Source organism: Leptodactylus fuscus, chromosome 3 (assembly GCF_031893055.1).
Source record: "Leptodactylus fuscus isolate aLepFus1 chromosome 3, aLepFus1.hap2, whole genome shotgun sequence".
NCBI lineage: Eukaryota > Metazoa > Chordata > Amphibia > Anura > Leptodactylidae > Leptodactylus > Leptodactylus fuscus.
In genome coordinates, this window is record NC_134267.1 from 195,755,580 (window position 1) to 195,776,298 (window position 20,719).

Sequence of the window (20,719 nt, forward strand, 5' to 3'; positions counted from 1 at the left end):
AGCGAAATACAGGGAATGTTATAAAATGTAAAAACTAAATAAGTATAACTTCCCTGTGCAATAACCCCCTGCTCGGTGACACTGCACCAGTCTTTGTTCCTGGTACCGTGGAGATGACGTGTCCAACTACCCCTCGTAGCCACTGCAGGCAATGAATGGACTCCGTGGTCTTTTGGAGTGGTTGGGAAAGTTTGAAACTTCTTGGCAATGGGATTCCCAACCATATAATTTATGGGGCCACATCTGTGAGAGCAGTTTTTTGTTAATGGCTCTTTTTGGTAGCTTATAGTTGTCACTTCTGTCGCTGGCCCTTGGGTGACAGTTACAGTGGGTCTCCTTATACCCAAATCTTATCCACCCATATAAATACGCTGCTGCTGTAATTGTAATGCAGAGTGAACGCCCTAACAACAACAAACATTAAAATAATTGCAGAATTACTATTAAAAACATTAGAAGAAAAACTCCCAAGCTAAAGGTCCTTAAAAGGTTAAGACAAGGTCATCAGAGTCCCACCCCCTTCTACCTCTTCTATCAAAATGCCTCTGCCTCCCCCATTATCTGCTCTCTATAGCCCCCTCTCACATAGATACCTCTCTTTCTCACAGTCGGGTCACTATATCCCCATTACCATCCCCAATGTTATCAGCAGTAGATGGTGCAGCCTGCAGGACCTTTGATCACATCATTCTCACAGTGTAAGGTTCTGGAATCAGGGGCGCAGAGGGTGCAGTTTCCAACGGATCCCAGGAGCCTTAGGGGGCCATAAGCACTGGCATCAGTATTGAGATTGCAGCTTCCATCTGGTCCAAAAGCCAAGGAGACCCACAGATTACCCTAACCACACTAAGGGTGATTAAACACCTTAGCTCCCGTAACCATCACTATGAAGAATTCGCTTTAGGGATGAGGTAGGGGGCCCCAGACAAAAGATTGCAGCGGGGCCCACAAGACCTTAGTTATGCCACTGTCAGGAATGGTCATTTTATAGTTCTGCAGTGTTTTGCAGTGAAAGGAAATAGATGTGGTTTCAGGTAACAGACTTGGGTGACAACATCAGCAACAGCATATTCTGTCTCTACTATAAATGACTAGCTTGCATACTTAAAAAAAATGGACTTTGAGGTCATAACAGTACAAAGACCAAAAATGAAGCCAAAATATTATCAAGTCATTATTATACACTGTCTACCAATAAGTATTTGCACACTCATGCAAATGAAGATATCTGCGGTTGTGATGTACGTCGCGCTTTCCGTCATTAAATAGGAACCAGCATTGGCATTAGTCGCATGCAAGATGCCACGAAGTACAGAGTTGTCCGATTTCGAGAAAGGGGTAGTTGTGAGGTACCATAGAAATGGTCGATCTTTAAGGGACATAGCAAGTGAACTGAATTACCGAAAATCGACAGTGGCCTATGTGATTACAAAGTGGAAGGTGAACGGTAATTGTCAGAATGTGCCCTGAGTCGGCAGACCCCCGAAACTGGGAGATAGAGACCGACGGGTGCTGGCCAGAGAAACCGCACCCAACCGATGGCTCACATACACCAGGAGTTTCACCAGGAATCCGGGAGTATTGTGTCCATCAATCCCATCCGTAAGGAAACATCTGCTGGGGTCTACCAACTATTATATATGAAGAAATGTTTTTCTATTCTACCCCAGGTGTCCAAATACTTATTGGTAGACAGTGCATAGCTGTCTCTGTTATAACAATTCATATAAAACCTTTTTATTTGTATGTTTACATTAATAAAATCAATACTTAAAACAAAGAGGAACTTGTTTATTAACTTTTTTAATTATTTGGCTCTGCATACATCTAATTCTAGTTCTAAGACATTTTCTAGGTGCCTGCCTGGGCAGTCAGTTGGGCATGTAATACAATTATTAGAGTAAGAAACAATGGCAAAACAAATATGCCTTGTCCCTATGTCCTGTGGCTCAATCTCCTGGTTAAGGGGAGACTATCATTAGAAAATGACATTTTGAAGTAATGTCACTTTGGAATAACCTTTAAATAAGCTATTCTACCCCTACATCTCATTCTCTTGTGGTCCCCGCTGTTCCAGGATAAAGCGTTTATTCGGATATGCAAAATAATGATCAGGGGTGTTCCCCCTGTGCTCCGAGCCCACTAGCGTCATCAACTGCTCTCCGCCCCCTAGTGCCTCCTATTCACTCCCCCCTACATCTTTTCCTCCTATTCAACCTTGTGTAGTCTTCCAATGCAGCGCTATACGTGATTGAAAACATGCACAGTTGTCTCTACCCAAAACTGAGCATAGTTTACATATCCGAATAAACCTTTTTTTTTTTTTTTTTACAGAAACAGCAGGGACCACAAGAGAATGAGAGGAGCAGAATAGCCTTTTTGAAGGCTATTCAGAACGTATCATGATGAACTCCCTTTCATGGTTTGGGGCACAGGCGGTTTTATATACCACTGGAAAGCCGACAGTGCGCTGAATTCAGCGCACTGTCGGCTTTCATGATCCGTGCCCCGGGTGAAGAGCTATCGGTGCCGGTACCATAGCTCTTCACAGTCAGAAGGGTGTTCCTGACAGTCTGTCAGGAACGTCCTTCTTCACAGCAGCGTCTATAGCGTTGTGCTGTGTGAGCGGGGAGGAACGCCCCCTCCCCTTCTGATAATACTCGTCTGTGGACAAGCACTATGAGCAGAGGGAGGGGGCTTTCCTCCCCGCTCTTACAGTACAGTGCTACCCTGTTTCCCCGAAAATAAGACGGTGTCTTATATTAATTTTTGCTCCCAAAGATGCGCCATGTCTTATTTTCAGGGGGTGTCTTATTTTTTTCAAAGAAGAATTCACATATATTGCTAAATATAAAAATTAACATTTATTAAATACTGTACAGTATAAAAATATTTTTATAGATTTGTAGAGCAGGTGATTTTGGACACAGGGATACCTAACATGTACGGTATGTGTTTCACAGTATTTACATACTTTTATATGTGTTCTAGGGAAATGGGTTGATTTGAATTTTTAATACTTTTATTATATATATACACTCACCGGCCACTTTATTAGGTACACCTGTCCAACTGCTCGTTAACACTTAATTTCTAATCAGCCAATCACATGGCGGCAACTCAGTGCATTTAGGCATGTAGACATGGTCAAGACAATCTCCTGCAGTTCAAACCGAGCATCAGTATGGGGAAGAAAGGTGATTTGAGTGCCTTTGAACGTGACATGGTTGTTGGTGCCAGAAGGGCCGGTCTGAGTATTTCAGAAACTGCTGATCTACTGGGATTTTCACGCACAATAGAGATGAGCGAACACTAAAATGTTCGAGGTTCGAAATTTGATTCGAACAGCCGCTCACTGTTCGAGTGTTCGAATGGGTTTCGAACCCCATTATAGTCTATGGGGAACATAAACTCGTTAAGGGGGAAACCCAAATTCGTGTCTGGAGGGTCACCAAGTCCACTATGACACCCCAGGAAATGATACCAACACCCTGGAATGACACTGGGACAGCAGGGGAAGCATGTCTGGGGGCATAAAAGTCACTTTATTTCATGGAAATCCCTGTCAGTTTGCGATTTTCGCAAGCTAACTTTTCCCCATAGAAATGCATTGGCCAGTGCTGATTGGCCAGAGTACGGAACTCGACCAATCAGCGCTGGCTCTGCTGGAGGAGGCGGAGTCTAAGATCGCTCCACACCAGTCTCCATTCAGGTCCGACCTTAGACTCCGCCTCCTCCGGCAGAGCCAGCGCTGATTGGCCGAAGGCTGGCCAATGCATTCCTATGCGAATGCAGAGACTTAGCAGTGCTGAGTCAGTTTTGCTCAACTACACATCTGATGCACACTCGGCACTGCTACATCAGATGTAGCAATCTGATGTAGCAGAGCCGAGGGTGCACTAGAACCCCTGTGCAAACTCAGTTCACGCTAATAGAATGCATTGGCCAGCGCTGATTGGCCAATGCATTCTATTAGCCCGATGAAGTAGAGCTGAATGTGTGTGTTAAGCACACACATTCAGCACTGCTTCATCACGCCAACACAATGCATTAGCCAGTGCTGATTGGCCAGAGTACGGAATTCGGCCAATCAGCGCTGGCTCTGCTGGAGGAGGCGGAGTCTAAGGTCGGACCTGAATGGAGACTGGTGTGGAGCGATCTTAGACTCCGCCTCCTCCAGCAGAGCCAGCGCTGATTGGCCGAATTCCGTACTCTGGCCAATCAGCGCTGGCCAATGCATTCCATTAGCCCGATGAAGTAGAGCTGAATGTGTGTGCTAAGCACACACATTCAGCACTGCTTCATCACGCCAATACAATGCATTAGCCAGTGCTGATTGGCCAGAGTACGGAATTCGGCCAATCAACGCTGGCTCTGCTGGAGGAGGCGGAGTCTAAGGTCGGACCTGAATGGAGACTGGTGTGGAGCGATCTTAGACTCCGCCTCCTCCAGCAGAGCCAGCGCTGATTGGCCGAATTCCGTACTCTGGCCAATCAGCGCTGGCCAATGCATTCTATTAGCTTGATGAAGCAGAGTGTGCACAAGGGTTCAAGCGCACCCTCGGCTCTGATGTAGCAGAGCCGAGGGTGCACAAGGGTTCAAGTGCACCCTCGGCTCTCCTACATCAGAGCCGAGGGTGCGCTTGAACCCTTGTGCAGCCTCAGCTCTGCTACATCAGAGCTGAGGGTGCGCTTGAACCCTTGTGCACACTCTGCTTCATCAAGCTAATAGAATGCATTGGCCAGCGCTGATTGGCCAGAGTACGGAATTCGGCCAATCAGCGCTGGCCAATGCATCCCTATGGGAAAAAGTTTATCTCACAAAAATCACAATTACACACCCGATAGAGCCCCAAAAAGTTATTTTTAATAACATTCCCCCCTAAATAAAGGTTATCCCTAGCTATCCCTGCCTGTACAGCTATCCCTGTCTCATAGTCACAAAGTTCACATTCTCATATGACCCGGATTTGAAATCCACTATTCGTCTAAAATGGAGGTCACCTGATTTCGGCAGCCAATGACTTTTTCCAATTTTTTTCAATGCCCCCAGTGTCGTAGTTCCTGTCCCACCTCCCCTGCGCTGTTATTGGTGCAAAAAAGGCGCCAGGGAAGGTGGGAGGGGAATCGAATTTTGGCGCACTTTACCACGCGGTGTTCGATTCGATTCGAACATGGCGAACACCCTGATATCCGATCGAACATGTGTTCGATAGAACACTGTTCGCTCATCTCTAACGCACAACCATCTCTAGGGTTTACAGAGAATGGTCCGAAAAAGAAAAAACAACCAGTGAGTGGCAGTTCTGTGGGCGAAAATGCGTTGTTGATGCCAGAGGTCAGAGGAGAATGGCCAGACTGGTTCGAGCTGATAGAAAGGCAACAGTGACTCAAATAGCCACCCGTTACAACCAAGGTAGCCAGAAGAGCATCTCTGAACGCACAGTACGTCGAACTTGAGGCAGATGGGCTACAGCAGCAGAAGACCACACCGGGTGCCACTCCTTTCAGCTAAGAACAGGAAACTGAGGCTACAATTTGCACAAGCTCATCGAAATTGGACAATTGAAGATTGGAAAAACGTTGCCTGGTCTGATGAGTCTCGATTTCTGCTGCGACATTCGGATGGTAGGGTCAGAATTTGGCGTCAACAACATGAAAGCATGGATCCATCCTGCCTTGTATCAACGGTTCAGGCTGGTGGTGGTGGTGTCATGGTGTGGGGAATATTTTCTTGGCACTCTTTGGGCCCCTTGGTACCAATTGAGCATCGTTGCAACGCCAAAGCCTACCTGAGTATTGTTACTGACCATGTCCATCCCTTTATGACCACAACATCTGTACCCAACATCTGATGGCTACTTTCAGCAGGATCCATGTCATAAAGCTGGAATCATCTCAGACTGGTTTCTTGAACATGACAATGAGTTCACTGTACTCCAATGGCCTCCACAGTCACCAGATCTCAATCCAATAGAGCATCTTTGGGATGTGGTGGAAAGGGAGATTTGCATCATGGATGTGCAACCGACAAATCTGCGGCAACTGTGTGATGCCATCATGTCAATATGGACCAAAATATGAGGAATGCTTCCAGCACCTTGTTGAATCTATGCCACGAAGAATTGAGGCAGTTCTGAAGGCAAAAGGGGGTCCAACCCGTTACTAGCATGGTGTACCTAATAAAGTGGCCAGTGAGTGTAATATATATATATATATATATATATATATATATATATATATATTTATATATATATATATATATATATTAAGGGGTTCAGCTCACACAGTTGGGAACGGCAATGACACCATGCAGACAGGTAGTAGAATAAACAAGTCCAGTGTTTTATTTGGGCATTCGGCATAAAACACTGTGCCAGCAAAGGAACAAAACAACAAACAAAACCTAAGCCTTGTCCGGCTCTAGCTATACAGCAGGCACAAGAAAAAAAAAATTCATTACACTTGTCATAATAATTATTGCTGATATATTTAATTATATAATTATATAATTAATCATGCTGCACATGAGATGCCCCCGCGTATGACATGCACCCCATAAGCTACATCTACTTATATAGGAAAGCACATCTTCAGAACTAGCACTAATTTAAGTCATTAACTAATTAATCTACAAACTGTGACACATGAGGAGACAGGCAGTGTGGATCCTAGTAAACACTTGGCCTAGAGAGCCCTGTACTGCCTAAGGAGAGGGCTCTGGACTCCTTGGCTTAAGGGGTTAATTTGCCCAGTGACAGGGGACGTAGTGTTTCTCTGCCTGGAGATAAGTGACGTATTTTGTTTACATAAGGAGGGGTTATATGGGCTATATAATAAGGGGCACGTAGGGGGGTGTCTTACCTTCTGCCAAAATCGTGGTGAGAGGAACACCCTCCCACCCTGCCCTCTTGGTTTTTGCTGCCCATGGTCTGGTTGGTGTTTTGGCTTTCTCTCTTTGTTTTTCAGGAATTCGTTGTCACAGCTTGGCGGGAGTCCATGCCAGGATATACGTGTAAAGTATTAGACCTACATGCCCGCTGTCCCACAGCGGGGCGTCCGGGAGGAAGAGAAGTGCCGGAAGTTGGGCATGGACATGCTTAAATTGATTGTTTACATGTTTGTTCGTGTATTGGTAAATAAAGCTGTGGCCTACCCCACAATTCCATAAAAGCTGGTGATTCCTGGTATTTTCTTTAAAGGGGTTTTTCTCTTCATAGCAACGTAGTCACCTAATTTGGTTATAACATTAATGGGTCCAAGGAGTCAGAAACAGCAATAAAATCAGTGAGGATCAAAAGACTGATACTAGAGCAGATAAGACATGGAAGTGCAAAAATACAGCCTGGATTAATTGCTGGAATATAGGTCAGAGATCAGGCAGAGGTAAAATAGTGGTTCATATACCATTCAATGTTACAGCAGATGCATGAAGGGAGATACAGACAGCAGCAAGCAGAGGTGGGGTGGATACAATAGAAGATTCATATACCTGTATGAAGAGAGGGAGAATGAAGGTCATAATCATGCCATGTATAAGTGCACTTTGGTTAGTCTGCACTTCGGTTAAGATGCAATTTGGTTAAGATGCATGCACATTACAATTTAATAGTCATAGCTGAAAATTCATAAGCAGCTGTTAATTGTCATTATTACATTATACCTGGGGTCTGACCAGTGACAGAATTGCTGCTGGACAGGGCCATGTCCCTCGATTAGAAACTATCAATATGTCAATTGCTGCTTGAGAAGTTTACTTTCTATTAGTTTGTCCCTTCTCGGGCCCTGTGGCCAGGCTCTGCTGTAGTGTGTGAGCTAAATGTTCCAAATAAACCTACATGGAAAGCTGAAGAGAATCTTGTGAAAGCTGATCTTTCAAGTCTAAGTGAGAAATACTCATCTCTAAAACTACCATTGAAGTACTGCCACTAGAAGGAGCACTAGAGCAACTTTGTACAATTTATGAGATGTATTCATTGTAATGCCAAGAGTATGTTAGCATCGTGAAGACATTTAATACACAGGGCACAGAAGAATTGCAAAGCTTCTATCATCTGAGGGTAAGTTCAGACGGATGCGGCCTCAAAATCCTGACCAAAAAGACAGCTCCTATTGAAATCAATGGGAGCCGCTCAGGAGTTCTTCCCAGGAGTCGGCTTGCTCCGGCTCTCGGGAAAAGAAGCGAGGTACTCATTCTTCAGCCGTTTCGCCTCGCGATTCGGCCTGAAGACACACCCTCCTCCGGACTAGGCCCATTCATTGGGCCTAATCCAGAGCGGAGTGCACGGCTGGATGCCGATGCAGTGCACTGGCTTTCAGTTGTGGCTACCTGTCTTCGCTTAGCGGTCTCCGCATCAGGATCCTGTCTAAAAAACCCAATCTGAACTTATCCTTAACTTGCAATGAGACAGCTCAGTCCACAAAATGAAGTCTAAAATAGAGGCAAAAATCACTCAACTACTGAAAACATTATCTCGCATTTCGCCAGGCTCTCTAAACGATCATCTAAGACACAACCATGAAAAGATTCCATCATCAGTAAACAGAATACAAGAGCACATATGGAAGCCCAAGGCTACTAAGGTACAAGATTTATTTGTGCAAAGGAAAACAGAAGCCAATTTGCCCCTGTAGGATTCCATGGCTGCAAGTGCCCATCAACCTTATCTCATACTAGCAGTACCTGCGACTTCGTTCGCGGAACCCTGACCCCCTGCGTGATCCACCTGTAGCGCCGCACAGGCTTCTTCCTTTGCCTTATGTCCACAGCGGCTCCCTTTTCCTTATCTCCCCCCTGGCGCCCGCCATCCCCCTTTATTCCTACCCACTCCCTCATGTGCTCGCTTCTTTCTCCTACCCCGTGCTCCTTTTCCCCCCCTAGCCCCGTGTCCCCTCCCCCCCAACCCCATGCCCCCTTCCCTCGTGTTACCTACCCTGTGCCCCCCTTTTTCCCACCACCACATGCCCCCTTCTCTGTCTTACCTACCCAGTGACCCCTTCCCCCCACCAACCTGTGCCCACGGCCTCACCAAACACCGGGCTCCCCGTGCACCGATGTTACAGAGGTGCCTATGAGGGGCCCCCCTCCCGCGGCAAGCCATGTGCCCCATTCCATCTGTGGGCGCTGTGGCGGCCCTGTCCCCGTCCACCTTCCAGGGGCCCCTGGGTTTACCTGACCAGCCCCCCCCCCCCCATTCCCGCGTCCCCCACTGGACCGGCAACCTCCTCACTCCCAACACCCCACCTCTTTCCCTTCTCAAAGTCCCCTAACTCGCCTGTCGTCAAAACCCTTCTCCTGCGGCCGAATGACACTGTAGATAGCCCTGAGCAGACATCGGCGACATCCCTGACGGACATGCAGAGTCCAGAGGCCGCAGCCGCCACGGGACAGCAGGCCGTTCCAGAACGCGGTGCAGGTGACCCCCTGTCCGGCCACGGCAGAACACCGCGGTCCTGTGGTAAGCCCACAAAGCTGCCCCAGAGTATGGGCGCTGGTTCAGGACACTGTGGACCTCTGAGAGCCGCCATGTTCTTGTGGACGCCGGTCGGCCGATAGCTCCGCCCACATAGAGAAGCGGCACCCATCCAGGTGAGCTGCTGATGGGGCTGGGATGACATCCCAGGTCCTACAGCGCCCCAGGTCCTGCAGCAAATTAAAAAGTGAAAAGCACCGGTCACGGAAGTGAATTGCGGTGGTGTACGGGAATTCCATGTACCCTACCGTTCAATCCAGGACCCAAGGTATGTATGTGCGCAATTTCAGCCAAATCCGTTCGCCCGTCTAGGTGTCATTACGTCCCCTTTCCAACCCCCCTCCCCCCCCTCCCCTACTCTCCCCCCGGCCCCTTTGCACCTACCCCGCAGCCCGGCCTCGGCCTCCTCCCCTGCCTGGGGTTAGGGGCTAGGCCCGAGAGGGCAATAGGGAGTTTGTGGCTTGCTATGTGTGTGGGATTGCAGAGCTGGTGGTATGAGTTGTGGATTTGTGGGGGTCCTGGCTAAAACGTATGCCTATCGTTCAATCCTGCCTAGGAACTATGTTTGTTAAAAATTTGAGCCAAATCAGTTTAGCGGTTTTTGCGTGATTGAGGAACAAACATCCAAACACACAAACATTCAAACATCCAATCACACATACTTTCACAGGATTCCTTCCTGAATATGTAAATATTTTTCCAGATGTCGTCATTACATAAAAGGAATTATTATTAATGGTGTTATGCTGTAATCCAGTAGTAAACATATTTCCTACTTTTAATATTTTTAGTCTGGTAATTCATAATAAACTGCTACTTGTCATTATGACATAGTTGTAGTTTTGACAGCATATAGAATGATGATGTCACAATGATGTTCTGGGATAAACAGGCTGCACAGAGTTCTAAGAACTTTGAGAGTGAATTGAAAGCAATACAAAGATGGCAGGTATGTGCTACAACAGATTTTATGAGTCACGTTTTTGCTGTAACCAATATTTTTAGGGATCTGTCCTTAAAAGATGTTCTGCTTCCTTCTTCTAACCCCTGCAGAGGCCTAAAATATCAATATCTGCATACTAATGGGGGACCTGAACAGAGACTCTCTGCTGGATCCCCAGCCAAATGGACAGCTGGATATGCAGTGCTTGTAAGGTTAAGTCTCTGAAGAGGTTTACAAGAATGATCAGAACACCCCTTCAAATGGGGATTTCCAAGGCCAGGGTCATACACAGATAGCATAGGCCCCCATATCAAAACTTTTTACGTACACAAAATTGTGCACCCCCATTTAAAAAGATTCCTCACTGTGCATTCTTCCTAAAATGTCCCCACTGTGGCTCTCATTATAGCAAACAACCGTCACTGTGCCCCATGTTTGCTTAAGTAAAAAAGAATCCCCGGCATCCCAGAATTGAATGATCATCTCTAATCATTCCAACCATGGTCGGGCTCACCTCCCAACATCCCAACTTGTGGCCGGACTCCTGAGAAACATTGTGGGCATTGTGATGAGTTTTGGTTGGAACTTTTGTGTGGCCCAGGCTGTTAATTGATTTCCACTATTCAGTGACAGCCTCAGGTCACGAGTTTGCATACAACTCAATATATTCATCTGGACTGGGGCTGTAGTTGAGTAGTTAAAATCAATATGAAGCGCAACAAAAAGTCACAGTGTAGTCCTGACCTCAAAAACAACAGTGATCCCATGTGAGGGCTTATAGACCTCTGGCCTCTGCAGTACCTCTAAACTGCCAGTAGATGGTGAAAAAGAACCTTGAATAGAATAACACTGAATTTCATGAAGATTTTTCTAATCTAATTTCTTTCTTATACAGACATTACGTTACTAGTGATGATAATGTTGGCCTGCATTTACAATGCGATTATGTCATATGCTATCATCATGCGTTTCATCTGGTAAGTTCTTAACAACACTTGTTACATGACAATAGAAATATGACTTGTTTAAGCCTACTTATCACTGGTTCTCTTTAAAGGGGTTGTCCGGGATAATATTGAATTCATAGACTAATTTAAACACCCTCCCCCACCTACTTTCTAATATGCGTCATTTAACAAAAATGTATATTTACCCATATGACCGCCCCAGCAACATTTTCGGGTTATCCAGTGACATTCCGTTTCTCCATTTCAGAAAACATCACCAATCTACCCTCCCCCAGCCCATCATACTTACCTGTTTTTCTTCTAGGCTTCCTTCTATGGGACTCCTTCTCCTCTTCCTTGACTCTGCTGGCGTGCGCGCAATAGTCGCAGCGATGCTGCTCTGTGCTTTGCAGCTGGCTATCCATCTCTATTGCACAGGTGTGGGAACTCTAGTATCTCATGCCTGCGCAGTAGAGGTGAATCGCCAGCTGCAGCGCCAGGACTATTCTGTGCACAGAGTCAATTTTTTTTGTCTGTCTCTGACTGTCTGGGTCCGGTGCGGCTACCGCTGAGCCTATCCTCCCCACAATAGATATAACCTATATTACCTTTCAGTGACCTAATTCCTGTAAATAATTCACATTCTTGGATTGCATTATCCCCATATATTTCTTGCCCAAATTCTTAAAGTAGTTTTCCAATGAAATCCTTGCCATTCATTTCAGTTGGAAACCAACTCTCCAACTGGTAATAGTGTCAAGACCTGAATCACCAGATGACAAGAGTAAAAACATAAGAAATAAAACATTGTCATGGGACAACCAATGCATGTCCTGTCTAGATTGAATACATAATTGCTTTTCCTTTTTATTTTATAGCAAGAGATGTAAAAATAAAGAACATCAGGATGTAGAGCTGTTGGGCGTCATTGTCCATAATCTAGGTAATAACTTCATTACTATACAGGGCTTTACAGTTATCTACCAGCTATTATGTATGTGGCTTTTCTGACACAGAGCTCCAAACCCTCTCCAAAACACATTTTAAGCCTGTATTTACTATTTTTTATCCATATGAGCTCTAGGTAGAGGGGCAGTGGCGTAACTACCGTGGTAGCAGCAGTAGCAGCTGCCACAGGGCCCGGGCCATTAGGGGGCCCGGTGACAGCCGCTACCGCTGCGGTTTTTTTTCAATAGGCAGTTACGGGCCCTATTCACTTGCCGATCCTGGCTGGGCCGGGATCGGCAAGTGACACCGCGGGCCCCACAAGGGCTATCATTATACTCGGGGGTCTTTGCAGACCCCCGAGTATAATGACCGGCGGACCGGAGAGGTAAGGGAACATAAAAAACTGTTACTTACCTCTCCGCGATCCTGCCAGGCCTCCGTCCTACTGCTGTCTGACGTCTCTGACGTCACATGAACCCGGCATGCCTCCCGGGTCATGTGACGTCCGACGTCATTAACGAAGGACGCGAGAGGAGGACAGCACAGCACAGGAGTCGGGGAACAGGTAAGAAGCAACAGTGTTTTTTTTTTTTTATTTATGTTTTTATTTCCCGGGTCTCCGATTATTATACTCTGGGGTCTGAAAAGACCCCAGAGTATAATAATTGTTTATGGGTGTCCACAGAGGAACATAATACTGTGTACAGGGGACACTATTGGGGTTAATACTGTGTGTACAGGGGACACTATTGGGGTTAATACTGTGTGTGCAGGGAACACTATTGGGGTTAATACTGTGTGTGCAGGGGACACTATTGGGGTTAATACTGTGTGTACAGGGGACACTATTGGGGTTAATACTGTGTGTGCAGGGGACACTATTGGGGTTAATACTGTGTGTACAGGGGACACTATTGGGGTTAATACTGTGTGTGCAGGGGACACTATTGGGGTTAATACTGTGTGTGCAGGGGACACTATTGGGGTTAATACTGTGTGCCGGGGCAAGTATGGGACATAATAGAGTGCGGAGGAGGGGGTCGGTCGAGGTCTTCGGCGTCAGTTGGGATGGGGGGGGGGGGCCCCATGTCAAAAGTTCGCCACGGGGCCCCGCCATTCCTAGTTACGCCACTGTAGAGGGGACTACAGTCCTATTGGTAGAGCTGGTCGGGGTCTGCTAAACTAAAGCAGCTTTGCCATGTAGAGGGCTTCAGGTCTAACATTGACGGCCTATCCTTAGGATTAGATCTGCCGCTCTCATGGATAAGTGAATAACCCCTTTAAGCACTGTGTATTCTATAAAAAGAGAAGATATATATATATATATATATATATATATGTGTGTGTATATCACACTATTCACATCATCATTTCTTTTCCTTCTTAACAGAGCCTTCTTTCAACACAAATTTGGAAAAAATAGAAACATGGACATCATCAGTCATGTAAGACCAGCGACGACCAGGGAGGATCCACATCAAATCAACAAAGAGTGTAAAACAACTTTTATTTCCATCAGTTACATCGTTTCCGGACTAGCGTGTCCCTTCCTCATGGCATGAAAGAAAAACCAAACACCAACACTTATAAAACACGCCTGAGTAACTAATCTCCACCTCAGAGGGCAAGTTCACACAGGGTTTTTTGGTCAGGGTTTTGAGGCCGTATTCGCCTGAAAACCCTGATCAAAAAGACGGCTCCCATTGAAATCAATGGGAGCCGCTCAGGACTTTTTTCCGGGAGCCGTTTCTTCCGGCTCCCGGAAAAAAGAAGCGAGGTGCTTATTCTTCAGGCCGTTTCGCCTCACGGTTTGGCCTGAAGACACACCCTCCTCCGGACTATTCCCATTCATTGGGCCTAATCCGGAGCAGAATGCGCGGCTGAATGCTGGTGCAGTGCACCGGTTTTCAGTCGCGGCTAACCGATATTTGGATCGGAACCTGAGTCGGCCTCCGCTTCAGGTTCCGATCCAAAGAACCCCGTGTGAACTTACCCTCTGATAGCTTAGTTCATACTGAATATCTTAAACTATATCATTAATATACATATAAATTTAATAGGATTTAGATTAAAAATTGATTTTCTATTATCTATTTTTAATCTTAATACTATTAAATTCATATGTACATTAATGTTATCGTTTAAGATATTCAATCTTAATTAAGCTATTAGAGGGTAAGTTCACACGGGTAGCCGCAACTGAAAGCCGATGTCCTGCACCAGCATTCAGCCGTGCATTCTGCTCCGGATTAGACCCAATGAATGGGTCTAGTCCAAAGGAGGGTGTGTCTTCAGGCCAAACCGTGAGGCGAAACGGCCTGAAGAATGAGCACCTCGCTTCTTTTTTTCCAGGAGCCGGAAGAAAGGGTTCTTGGAAAGAAGTACTGAGCGTCTCCTTTTGTTTTCAATGGGAGCCATCTTTTTGGTCAGGGTTTTGAGGAGAATACGGCCTCAAAACCCTGACTAAAAAAACCCGTCTGAACTTACCCTCAGAGGTGGAGTTTATTTACTTAGGTGTGTTGGTGGTTTTTCTTTCATGCCATGAGGAAGGAACACGCTAGTCCCGAAACGCATAGCTTCATCATGAAGTAACTTGACTCCTATTCTTTGTTGATTTGATGTGGATCTTCCCTGGTCGACCCCCTGATGAAGGCTTATCGAACTTCCTAGCCTGCCCCTACAGACTCTGCCACCGCCACTCACCTTATCATTGAGACTGCGGGGATTAAGTGAACCCTAAGAATGGAAACCTTCCCCCAGCAAAACCCAAGGCAAATAAATAAATACACAGACTACAATAAACATTTTGCGTGGGTGCAGGTCGGCCACAGCTTGTTTATTTATAAAACAGTTAAGTATGAAAACGTTAAGTTGCCATTTCCATGGTAACGAAGATGTAAACATTAACAGTAGAAACCCCAATAAACTCAGGAAAGGGTAACCTGGCCCCCTCCCGCGGAGGAGCAGCATCTCCCAGCTACCCTACTTCCTATGCATAACCGCCACGGAGGGACCCGAGTGCCTACACCAGGTGCCGACCCCCACCCAACAAAAACAGGGCCTGCTCAATGCCGTCCTGCAATCCCGACAGGTAAATATTGAGGCCAATATCATTAAGGTGAACACCGTCCTCCCGGAGAAGGCGACCATTGTCGCCCTCCAACTGACGGTGCCAGATTACAACACCTACAAGGGAACGAACGAAGCGCGCCATGCGAGCGTTCACGGACCGTCTGCAGCGCTCAGCGGACTCGGGATCTCTGGAACCATGTCAGCAGACTCTGGGAACAATCTCGGACTAAACTAGAACCATTTCCGAGAAAAACCCAGGATTACGTTCCAAACCTGACCGCATGACAGCCAAAAGCTTGGCCATGCGGACAAAACAGAGGTCATTTCCACCGGCATGGATGACCAGGATGGCCGGGCCGTTGGCACTGCGGCTAAAATCCACCGCCTCAGAAAGAACCTGCGACCACCTCATACACGAATACCCCTTGTGGTAAAGTGTACTCTAAGGTGGTGAACGGAGTGTATATCTTGCCTGGTTTCCTCAGCCAGGCGAGATAAAGGAAAGCCAGAGCAATAATGTTCTAGCAGAGCATAGTCTGCTAGAGCTCTTGTTCCATATTATGGGCTGGCTTTTCTGGACTGGAGGGCAGGTTGGTAGTGGGAGCCTTCCAGTCCACACCCTTACTCCACCACGGGTTTTGTCCTGAGTCTGGGGCATTCACAGGTGAGGCTTCCTTAGGGCTAGTAGTAGAGGGATGCAAGGTCCAATAAGATGGAACAATGTGGTCGTAGGGTCCCAACCCAATATACAATATTAAATGGAACAACACACTTCAAATGTGCGAAGAAACGTAAATTTATTCTGTAGAGCAGAGTTAAACTTTTTCGGCACCTCAGTGCCTTCATCAGACTCTACACATTAAACAGAAAAAGAAAAAGAAAATACCAAACATGGTCATTAAATTAACGCATATGTACAAACATGTATACAATTATAATAAATGGTGCCATTAACGAAAAATGCAGGTATAGACCCGACTCTCAATCCAGATGGAATCAATTTGTCTTGAGTGGTGATGAGATTGAAACGAACACAACAAGTGAAAAAGCTTGAATAGAAGCAGGTAGGAGAACCAGGTGGTACTATATCTTGTGAATATAATAAGGAAGACGTCAGGATGTTAAAACCAAGAATATTGTATATATATATATATATATATATATATACATAACACACACATATATCTATACACAAAGGGATAGGAAAATCCCCAATTAGCAAATGGCAGTAGAGAGGAAAACTATCAAGAAAGCAACAGTCAACCATATATTAAGCATGTACTAGACATATACCTTCCAATTGTATAAAGAACAACTTATGGTATTCCTGGATGTGTACACAAGGATCCCTATAAAATAAAAACATGTCAGTGAGACATTTTCATATAGTGTACACCCCATCTGTACAGTCATAATGAAAAGCCCAGATGTAATATAACCAAATGTACAGCGGTTACATTGCTCATGTACATATACTCTCGGCAATCACAGGAATATCCAGATGTAAACAGAAGCTCGTTGTCTAGGTAGTCACTTACCTCCGCTCAATAGCCCGCAGGGTCCGCTGTAAATAGGTACTCGTAATATAATTGCAGTAGCAATAGCACGCCAAAAAGATTGCCGTCCGGCGATAAGTGGCGTCTGTTAGTGATCAAACATAGCCGGCAATAAAAAGAAGACGCCGGCCAGTCCGTGCGTGTGGTACGCGCATGCCCATTACGGGCCGGAGGCTCGACGTCGTACGTCATCGCGCCAGAGGCCTGCGTGTCATGTCATGACGCGCATGCAAAGTGTAGAAGATACGTGTTATTGGGACAGTGTGAGGCTATGTCTACGTATCGTAGGAGCTACAGAAAGATGTGATAAAGACCCTATATTGCTATAGCGAAAAATGGATATATATGAAAGAATGAATGTATATAAAGTATCCAATTAGTTATATAAAGATGAAACCAAAAACAGACATGGGGAAAATGATTGCAAACGGGACTAGAAATAAACCTCTGGTTAATTGAAACTATAATAAATGGAGGATGAAAAATAAAAATAAAAATCCAAATAAAAATAAATATAAAAAATAAAAATAAAAATTAAAATAGAAATAAGAGTAGGGGATTGAGAAACTAAAAAGTGAAAAACAAAGAAGTAAAAAACTAAAAACAAAAAAATCAAAAAAATCAACATAAAAATGGAAAAAAACAGTCAAAAAAGCAAAAATAAAATAAAAGAAAAATGGAAATAATGAAAATTAAAAAATATGGAAAAATTGAAAAAAATAAATTTAAAAATTAAAAAAATAAAAATAGAAAATAAAAAAGTAAAAATAAAAAATATATGTATAAATTATGAAAGGATACTGAAAAACATAAGCGGACCCTGGAGGCAGAGCAGCAGCGGGGTATGAACGAGCCTGCAAAGAACAAGTATGACATGTCAAATCACACAAATCAAACAAATGCATTAATATCATATTCTCGGTTTAACCCTTTAGGTTCGAGGGTCTGGAGTCTATGAATCCAGTACGCCTCTCGCCTTTTCAGGGTCAAAATCCGATTACCTCCCCTTCTTGGGGTCTCAACATGTTCCAACACTTGAAAACGAAGTTGTGAAATACTATGGTTTTTCTCTTCGAAATGCGCTGGTATGGGAAGAAAAAGATTTTTGCACCGTATGTTGGACTTATGTTGTTTAATGCGGTCTCGGATACGTTGGGTGGTTTCCCCAACGTACCCGAGACCGCACGGGCATTTAATAAAATATACAACAAAGTTTGAATCACAAGTGAAGAAATCATGAATAGGGATCACTTGGCCGCTCAGGGGGTGATAGATTTTATCTCCCTTTTGTACGTTTGAACATTGGTGGCAGTGTAAGCATGGAAATGTGCCTTTCCGTTGAGTATCAAGAAATGTTTGTCGGAGTGATTTTTTATCAGAACCAATATCAGCCCTCACCAAACGATCCCTCAGATTTTGTGGTCTCCTGAAACAGGGTAGAAATGGTTGCTGGAATTCTTCAACTTGGGGGTAGTCTTTGCCCAGTAGGGACCAATGCCTCCTGATGATGTTATGTACTTTGTGTACAAATGGATGGTAATGATGTACAAAGGGAATTCTACTGGTTGTTGTCTTATGTTGTTGTCTGATGGAAGCAGTAGAGACGGTATCCTGGAGTGCTCTATGTAGAACCTTGTTAGGATACCCCCGTTGTGTGAATTTGTTGAGCATTTCGGTATACCGAACCTGTCTTGTACTATGGTCTTCAACAATGCGTTTGACCCTAGTCAATTGGGACTTGGGTAGTGCTCGTTTAAGGGCGGGGGGATGGCAGCTCGAAAAATGTAGCAGACTATTACGATCTGTTGTTTTAGTATACAGATCTGGTTGTAGTCTACCTGTGTCCTTCAGGGTCACCCTAGTGTCCAGATAATGGATGGACTTGAGATCATAGCTCAATGTAAACTGGAGTTCCGGCCATACATGGTTTAGATGATTGGTGAAATCTTGTAATGTGGAGGGGGATCCTGTCCAAACACAAAATATATCATCTATATATCTTCTCCAAACTAGGGAGTGTTTCTGGAACAGGTAGTGGGAGTATACATATTGTTCTTCAAATGAAGCCATATAGGCATTAGCGTACGGAGGGGCCATGTTCGACCCCATGGCTGTGCCCCGCCTCTGTACATAATACTGGTCCTGAAACAGGAAGTAATTCTCTTCCAATATTATCCGTAATAAATCGAGCACCAAGTTAATTACCTGTGGGTCAAGCTCAGCAGTTTCTAATAATCTTTTAGTTGCAGAAATTCCCTTTTGGTGTTGAATAGACGTATAAAGGCTGACAACGTCCCAGGTGACCAAAATACTGTTCTGTGGTATCTTATCTAGACTTTTAATAAGGTCTAAAAATGCTGTGGTATCCAACAAGAAAGATTTGGTATTTTTGACATGGGGTGTCATAATTTTTTCAATAAAAATTGCTAAGGGTGACATGCAGTACTCTGTGTCCGGATAAAAAAATCCGGTTTCGCGACGGAGAGCATAAAACACTCACCGCCGCTCACGGCCGGACCCGGTCTGTGCTTTCCGTCTTCTGGCATGCAGAAGACGGAAAGCACAGAACGGAAAGAAGAACGCAGGTGTGAACCTAGCGTCAAGGACCAACTCTGGTCTGATGTAACGGGCGTAGCATCGATACTTCCATCGCCCGATACGCTTAAGATCCTCCTCAGACAAACCGGCACGAGCCGCCTCTGTAGCCGCTCCTATCCTAAAGGAGTGCGTACCATAATCGGAGGCAGGTAAGCCAATAAAAACCAAACCCCTTTTAAGGAACAACTCGAACTGACACCGGGAAAAGGAGACCCATCCCTATGGGCAAGAAAAACGGGAGCGGGAGGTCTGATACGGCCATATGCAGCAAGGGTCTGAACCGGGAAAACCGGGCCGGATACTGCCTGAAGCATCAACCACTTTCCCTTACCAAGCAGATCAGTTTTTGACCGACGAACCCGGATTCGGAGCGAGTTAGCAGATAAAATGACATCCCCTTCCAACAAACCCCCCAAACGGCTCCTCGAAGGAGAAACCAGCTCCCCAACGCGAAGGGCCCCGAAAAAGGCGAGGCAGCACGCCGCCACAAACAAAACCGCTTCGTAGGGCTCGCTGCAGAAAAGAGGAGAAGAAGACACCAAACGAGTGAGTATGTCATAGGTGATAGGGCACCTGCTGTCCCTACTTACATGCTCCTTACGCCACCCCTTTAATGCCTCCCGAATGCAAAAACAACTAGTAACATCATCCAAACCTAACAATTTAAGGAAAAACCCAACGCCCGCCAAACGACGCTGCGCTACTCTAGCAGACACCCCCGCTCGCCGTAAACTAAGCAAATAATCAATGGTCAATTGTAACAAAAATACCTGGTCACCCCAATGAAAATCCCCTTTAGCCAAGGCGCACAATTCTCCCCAGGCCTTACCGTGTCCTCTCCAAGTGGCAGGGGCAACAGAAGATTGGATCAGAGGCAGGAGCCTGTAGACGCCAAATGCCTCCCGGAACTCCTGCCAACGAAAACGGGACAAAGCATCAGCCATGCCATTGTCGACGCCTGGCACATGACGAGCCCTGAACCAGATGTTAAGTTCAAGACACTTCCAAACCAGGTGCCGAAGCAACGAGAGAACTAGAAGGGACGAAGAAGAAAAACCGGAGTTAGAACTTACCGGTAACTCTGTTTCCATGTAATCCACCATGACGGCTACACAAGGAGGTTGACCTCTGACCCGCTGTAGGGACAGGAACTGAGAGACTTTGTTAAATACACCACTCCCAC